The sequence below is a fragment of the Balaenoptera acutorostrata genome, chromosome 2, assembly GCF_949987535.1.
Source record: "Balaenoptera acutorostrata chromosome 2, mBalAcu1.1, whole genome shotgun sequence".
Lineage (NCBI taxonomy): Eukaryota > Metazoa > Chordata > Mammalia > Artiodactyla > Balaenopteridae > Balaenoptera > Balaenoptera acutorostrata.
This window is the reverse complement of record NC_080065.1, coordinates 111,477,400-111,485,022: the sequence shown is the minus strand read 5'-3', so window position 1 is coordinate 111,485,022 and position 7,623 is coordinate 111,477,400. Positions and strand designations below refer to the sequence as shown.

The following is a 7,623-nucleotide window of genomic DNA, read 5'->3' as shown; positions in this document are numbered from 1 at the left end:
GAAAGGAGGTAAAGGCTAAGGAGATAGAACTGATGGAATAACCCATTGCAGATGCTCTAGAAAAGATATGGATATGCTGTATGAGGATTTCACAGATCTTCTGTGAAAACAAAAAGCAGATGGGATGGGGGAGCGGAGAATGTGGGCGGGGAACAATCATGGACACAGAAAGTTGGGGTATGTTTAATACAGGGAGAATCCAGGTTTGCCAGAATCACGGGTTATAATAGCTGGATATAAAGGGGACATGAAGGAAGGGATAAAGTCCAAAGGTTTATTACTCATCAGAAAATCCAGAATGAGGGCTCCACACCTGCTGAGGAGCTGGGGAGGAATTGAAAAAAAAATAAAAGTGATAGAAGCCATTCATGTATCTTATCCTGTGGACACCAGGTAATTGGAATATACATCTCAAACCTAATGGAATCAGGAGTTTTGTGAATTTTTTTGTGCTTTTTTGTGGGATTGAATAGTTAATAGTAAAACTATTGAAAATGGACAGTACCACTCCTCCTTGCCATATTAAAGGCAGGGTATCTGGGTTATTAATTTTTTTTTAAAATTATTTGCTTTACTTATTTATTTAAATTTTATTTATTTATTTATTTATTTATTTATTTATTTATTTATTTATGGCTGTGTTGGGTCTTCGTTTCTGTGCAAGGGCTTTCTCTAGTTGCGGCAAGTGGGGGCCACTCTTCATCGCGGTGTGCGGGCCTCTCACTATCGCGGCCTCTCGTTGCGGAGCACAGGCTCCAGATGCGCAGGCTCAGTAATTGTGGCTCACGGGCCCACGGCATGTGGGATCTTCCCAGACCAGGGCTCGAACCCATGGCCCCTGCATTAGCAGGCAGATTCTCAACCACTGTGCCACCAGGGAAGCCCAATTATTTTTTTAATTTTTTTATTTTTAATGAAGTTTGGTTGATTTACAGTGTTGTGTTAATTGGGGGTTATTAAATATTGAAGGGTGTTAGTGCTAAGAAAGAAACGTTCATCGTCCCACCAGAGCTCATAATAAGATGAGGGGTCAAGGAAAGCATCCCCAAGGACATTATATAGGGGCTGAAAGCTTGGAGATGAGTAGAACTTAGCCTGAAGAAGTACTGCACACATTGAGAGTGTTAAGACTTTAATCAGATCTGGCCGGCCGCCTCACTTCCAAGAGGAATTTTGCCAAACTGAAGCTCTGTCGTATAAATATGAGGAACCAGAGACAGCAAGCCAGGACTTAGGAGGAAAGCTGTTTTATCAATTTTGCGTAGCAGAATTGTAGGAAGAATTTGAGCTAATTCTGAAGTGATCTAGCTTCAAGGTCAAGCTCAGAGGCTCCAGAGCCAAATATCTAGATTTGAATCCTGGCTCTTCCATGAATTACATTACTTCCTACGTATAACAACAACAACAATAATAATACATATTTTATAGGATTTTTGAGAGGATTAAATGAATAAATACATGTCAAGTGTCTAAAACAGTGCCTGGAATAATAGCAGGCACTGGTTATTGTTGGCTATTATTATTACAAAGCAGATAGATATGTATCATTATATTTATAATAGAATATTTTAGCAATCCAAGTTGTTGAGCAAAGTAATCTCAGTTATCTGAAAAAATAACCTGAAATGTTTTCATTCCAAAGTGTGAAATGAGGGACTTTTAACTTACTGTCAACCTGCCACACCATCTTTTAAATGCTTCTTGGTAGTTAGTAAAATGATTGTATTTTAATCGAGTCAGCAATGAGCAATAAAGTTCAGTTAAGAAACACAGATTTTGTTTTTTCCCTTTCATGGGCTTTCCTCAAAATTCTTGATCTCAGTGAGAGCACTGATCATCTGTGATTTATCTGGCGTCTCAAAAGGCAGAAAAGAATCAAAAAAGATTCAGAAGAAAACATTGGCCCATTTTCCTGAGAATTCAGCCTGGTTGATTTGCTCAGTGGTTAAAGAGAAATAGCAACTACACTAAACACCAGAATGGTCAGTGCAATTAATGCAATTAAAGTAATTAGTCCTGGCAGCTGTAAGGTCAAATAGAGGTAGCTTTGTAACAGCAATCTGCCACTGCAAAATTACTGACGTTTCCAACTAAATTATATTCTCTAAATTGTTGCCTTAATGCTAAATAAATAAAGTTATGCTAATGTAGGGACTGATTACAGATTGAAATTAGCACAATTGCTTGTTATACAGTCTGCTAGGGTTAACATTTTTTAAAAACATAATTAATGGCCTTTGCTTACTGTCTCTGGTTATAGATCCTGCAGCTCATTTGCATTCTTTTGCAATATGCTGACAGTGGTAAATGTCTAAGAAGAAAGATCTCATCTGGAGGCGGAAAATGCGCTTTGCACGTCATCAAGCTAAAACTTGTTATGGTTTCAGGCTAGTGTTAATAACAAAGATGACCAGAAAGAGAATGGAACAGAATGAAGCGAGAATCCGTTTTGCTTTTTAGTCTTGTGATCCAAGCCTTTTCTGGAGTCAATGTGAAATGTAATTGCTCTTTTGACCTCTATCTTCTCTCTCCCCAGGTCTGAGGAAGAGCTACACTGGTTGATTATTGCGGGAATGAAAGACATTCTGACCTTGTCGACCGAACGCCTTGCGGCTTTCAATGTTGCCCATTATACCGAAGGCAGGCAACTCCTGGAGAGAGGCGGAATCGACAGGAGATCTGCTCCCTGGGCAACCTGCCAGAAAAGGCTTCAGCAGCAGCAGTTCAGACAGGGCCAAACAGCTCAGGCAGCGAAGGAAACAGCTTGGGGGGGCGGGGGCCGGGAAGGTGAGGGAAAGACAGAGTATATAAAAATATTGTTAGCACACAGTTTAAAGAGCTCTCAGGCATCCATGCTATAGGGCGCCTTTGTTAATACCGCCCTGCGTCATCCGCCCGAACTGAAAACCGACCTGGGAAGGAAGCACAACCAATGTAAGTGCAGCTACTGATTTCCTAAAATAGGCTATCATTCACTCCAAAGCGTTTCTGACAGTCCTCCTATGTCGATCGGAATGTACCATGAGTTTCCAGCAAAAAGTGGGTCAGGGTAGTTAGTTATAATAATTGTTCTAGATTATAAATTATTCACTACAAACCTGGTTGGGTTATTTTCAGAGTGGATGGTTCACAGAAGGATTAGGGTGCAACTTGGGATGAAAAGAACAGGCTGGGTCCTTCGCGCTCTCTAGTTAAAGCTGCCTTGTTTGAAATCAGGTCCTTTGCATCTCTGCTAGTTCTACTCCAATCAGGTCTATTCAACAACATTTTATCGAGCATTTATTACGTGCTTCAGCACCGTGGGAGGATAAATGACATGTGACGTGTGCCTACGAATTAAGGAGACGGGTTGACCAGTTGGACGCAGGAGTGGTGCCGTTTGCCTTGTCATTTCATTTCAGGCGTTGAGGGAGCGCACAGAGGGCCCGCTGTGGCATTGGTGTTAGGCTTTTCTATGTAGATGCTGGCTTTAAGTCTTACAGTCAGCTTCAGCTTCATATTGTCAGGCCCACTTTAGGAAGAGAAGATTGACTGTAGTAATAAAGGCTTTGGAGTCTGGAATTAGCCAGATTTGGGTTCAAACTCAATTTTGTTGCTACTCGAAATCTGTGCAATCTTGAAAAAAAATCTCCATGTTTCTGGGCTTTGGTTGGCCTAGTTCCTATAGTGAAGGAGACTAGGTGGAACTAAGACCCTTTCCAGCTATATTGTTCTACGAGAAAGATTGTTCAGCAACCGCACATCCCAGGTTTTCTGGGACACCCCACCTCCAAAGTATTATGGCCTGTTGTGCCTATAAAATTATTTATACCCATCAAATGCTGAATCACCATCACCTGATTTATACATTGAACGAACCATCAGAGGTGGGAAAAGAATGATGAGAAAAGGCTGGGGAGAGTGGTGTTAAAAGATAATTTTCATAGAAAGGTAAAATCGTGACCCTCATACAGATATAAAAATGTGTACATGTTAAAGATTTGATTCTACTCATTAATCAAAGACGGAACCGACAGATGTTATAACCGGTTCAAGAGAATCTGAAGAGAGACATTTCAAGATCGGGAATATTGAAATGAGAATGCAAATAGAACAAAACTGGGTTTTTTTCCAGGGGGAGTGGAGAGAAATCAATTGAACCTCTACCAGACGGGGAAGCATTTGCATGTCTGTCAGTTACCTATAACATACAAGTTGTAGAATAGCTCAAGGACAGTGAAGGCTAGAATCTGATAACGGGAAGGGTGTGCTGTATGCAGACAATGCACAGTTTCCCATGAAGCACAGTTTGTCTCTACAGTGGAAATAGCTTCGTATGGACTACGGCATTTCATTGTGATTTCTGGTTCTTCAATGGCTGTCTGGGGAAGGATCTCAGTGGGGACTTGGGTGTGGACAAAAATCACCTGGGAAACTTCCAAATCAGAATCACACCTCCAGGCCAAATTGCATCCAGGGTTCTAACAAATGTTGTAAACAATTAGAGGGCCTTTTCAACTGCTTTTTGAGGCTGAAGTTATGATTGAAGGAGACCTAGAAAGTCAGCTGTGTGTATTTATAGGTGCAGTATTTCTTCCTGATCCTTTGAGGAGCCTTTTGTGACTTTCTTGATGTGGTTTAAGGGTCATGAAACTGTTAAGGGTTAGTTCACTGAGGGCTAAGGACCAATGTGCACACTGAAGGCAAGGCAAAGTCAAAAGGAGAAAAATGGGAATTAAAGAAATAAAAAGAGGGAAGAAGCATTGGGTTTGCTGCCAGAACACAGGTGTCACGAAAACCACTGCTAAATCTAAGCCAAGATGGGAAAGGAATAGACTCCTATCAACATGGTCATCACTGGACACATAGATTCGGGCAAGTCTACCACTGCTGGCCATCTGACCTAGAAATATGGTGGGATTGACAAAAGAACCATCAAAAAATTTGAGGAGTCTGCTGAGATGTGAAAGGGCTCCTTCAAGGTGGTCTGGGTCTTGGATAAACTGTAAGCTGAAGGTGAGCTTGGTGTCATCACTGATGCCCCAAGACACAGAGACTTTATCAAAAACATGATTTCAGGCACATCTCCTGCTGACTGGGCTGTCCTGATTGTTGTTCCTGGTGCTGGTGAATTTGAAGCAGGGATCTTCAAGAACGGGCAGACCGTCAGCATGCCCTTCTGGCTTCCACACTGGGTGTGAAACAACGAATTGTTGGTGTTAACAAAATGGATCCCACTGAGCTACTCTGTGGCCAGAAGTGATACAAGGAAATCATAAAGGAAGTCAGCACCTACATTAAGAAAATTGACTCAATCCCGACACAGTAGCATTTGTGCCAGTTTCAGGTTGGAATGGTGACGACACGCTGGAGCCAAGTGCTAACATGCCTTGGTTCCAGGGATGGAAAGTCACCTGTGAACATGGCAATGCCAGTGGAACCATGCTGCTTGAGGCTTGGGATCGCATCCTGCCACCAACTCGTCCAACTGGCAAGCCCTTGCCACTGCCCCTCCAGGACATCCACAAAATTGGTAGTATTGGCACTGTCCCTGGTGGCCGAGCGGAGACTGGTGTTCTCACCCCTAGCATGGTGGTCATCTTTGCTCCAGGCAACTGAAGTAAAAACTCTGTTGAAACGCCCCGTGAAGCTTTGAGTGAAGCTCTTCCTGGGGACGGTGTGAGCTTCAGTGTCAAGAACGTGTCTGTCAAAGATGTTCATCCTGGGCAGTGTGGCTGGTGGGACAGCAAAAATGACCCACCAGTGGAAGCAGCTGGCTTCATGGCTCGGGTGATGATCCTGAACCATCCAGGCCAGATCAGGGCTGGCCACACACCTGCGCTGAATTGCCACACAGCTCACATTGCTTGCAAGTTTGCTGAGCTGAGGGAGAAGATTGCTTGTTGTTCTGGGCCCAAATTCTTGCCGTCTGGTGATGCAGCTGAGTTGATGTGGTTCTTGACAAGCCCACCTGTGTTGGTAGCTTCTCTGCCCATCCGCCTCTGGGCCCTTTTGCTGTCTGTGAGATAAGAGACAATCAGTTGCCACAGGTGTCATCAGAGCAGTGGACAAGAAGGTGGCTGGAGCTGGTACAGTCACCAAGTCTGCCGGGAAGACTCCGAAGACTAAATGAATATTATCCCTAGTACCTGCCAGCCTGCTCGTAATCGTGGTAGAACGGTCTCAGAATGGGTGGTCTCAATTGGCCATTTAAGTTTAATAGTAAAAGACTAGTTAGTGATAATAATGCATCGTAAAAGCTTCAGGAGGAAAGGAGAACGTTTTGTGAACCATTTGTTTTCGTGTGTGTGTGAGGTATTCCCTTTAAAAAATCAGTACTTTTTCATGGAAACAGCTTGACCAAAAATCTGTCACAGAATTTTGAAAACCATTAAAAGAAAGCTTAGTGAGAAACAAGAAAGTGGGGAGTGAAGACTAAGATGAAGAGAATGGAAAGAGGGAAGAGAGGAATGAGCTGGTGCAGAGGCGGCAGGGATGCCTCCCGACAGATCTACGTTGTTAATAAAAACACCATTTCAAAGTCACGCGCACGTGGAGTACAAGTAAAAAGAAGTTTGATTTCCAAAGCTCTGCCGCTTTATAGATTTCCCACCTCCACTGGAAATCTAACATGGTCACAATTTTGAGGAATTTATCAGGGAGTATGCTATCTATTATAATACATGAAATATACACTGTTCCTGCAATGTTCACTTTGGGGTTTTTTTCCCCCTCTCTTCCATGCTCCCCACCCTACACAAAAATTGAAAATAAAGAAAATCACTGATTGAATGCCTAAAGTGAAGTTTTTTCTGTTTTAATTTATTTTTAAAAACCCAATACTGTACTGTAATATACTGGACTAAAGGAGATATAGTTATTTCTAGTTCTGAAAGGAGAATTTGTGAAAATGCCATTTCAGGACTTTAGCTCAGCAACTGAAATGAAATGTGAAAGAGAAAGAAGACATGAAATGTGGACAACTTCATGGTGGTTCTAGGAAGACTAAGAATCACTAGAGATTGAGAGTTTAGATGGAGGAAAGATGGCTTAGGGTCAGGGCACACTAGACTTTCTATTTAGTAAAGCTTTATAACCTCCCAAGATATTATCCTGGAGTCACTCTTAAAATTCGATGAAACTAAGTAACTCTCACACAGAGGTCAGCTCAAAATGGGAGGCAGTATTATCTTGACTAAATCCTCTGGGAACTGTGGATACCAGGTAGAAAGGAAGGCCCGTGGGTTTTTGACATGACATGGTGCAGCTGGGCCAGCAGACTCCCAGCTGGCAGGGACATCAGTGTGTTTGGACGAGGCAAAAAAGGTTAAACCAACCAGCACCATGAAACAAATGAAAGAATGCTACTTGAGCCTCCCTGAAGTCAAAGTTTCATATAAAGTGTTTGGTCCTACAGACTAGTTTCTTTCTTTTCATTGTTTTAACCTAAGGGATGAAGAAAAATAAATCAATGTCAGATTAAAAAAAAAAAAAAACTGCTGGTAGCTCCATACAATATATTAAAAATGAAAATACTCGTTTGCTTGTGGGGAGAAGAGAAAGCCAATAAAATTTAGAGAAGCTTCCTTCTAATAATACACATTGTTTAAAAGGAACTTTAGAGCTATTATTCCTCTTGTGATC

General features: G+C 42.1%; 1 pseudogene; it reads left to right on the top strand.

Annotated features, from left to right (window-relative positions):
• The first annotated feature begins 4,799 nt into the window (after positions 1-4,799).
• On the top strand, positions 4,800-6,112 carry LOC103017680 (elongation factor 1-alpha 1-like; annotated as a pseudogene).
• Positions 6,113-7,623: the final 1,511 nt, after the last annotated feature.